Raw genomic sequence first — 306 nt, forward strand, 5'->3', positions numbered from 1 at the left:
AATTTACATGTGGTGGTAAGAAGATTTACAAGGCCTGGATAAAGAAGGCTGTAAAGCAACCAGGCATATAGGTCCCTGGAGTACAGCAGGTTCACACTGAGAGAGCCTTAGATTACAGCACAGAGGCAAAGGGGAAAGGAAGACCCAGCGCGCACTCACTGAGGGGGGAGGGGAGCAGCTCCCACGGGTGGTAGAGACATTTAGGGAAAGACTGTTCCAGGGCAGCAGAGCGAGGTGGACACGCTGAGGGTCCAATAAATATAGTGCCTCAGGCTCCTCCCCGCGGCCGGGGCGGAGCAGGTCTCC

Source organism: Myotis brandtii, unplaced genomic scaffold (assembly GCF_000412655.1).
Source record: "Myotis brandtii unplaced genomic scaffold, ASM41265v1 scaffold422, whole genome shotgun sequence".
NCBI lineage: Eukaryota > Metazoa > Chordata > Mammalia > Chiroptera > Vespertilionidae > Myotis > Myotis brandtii.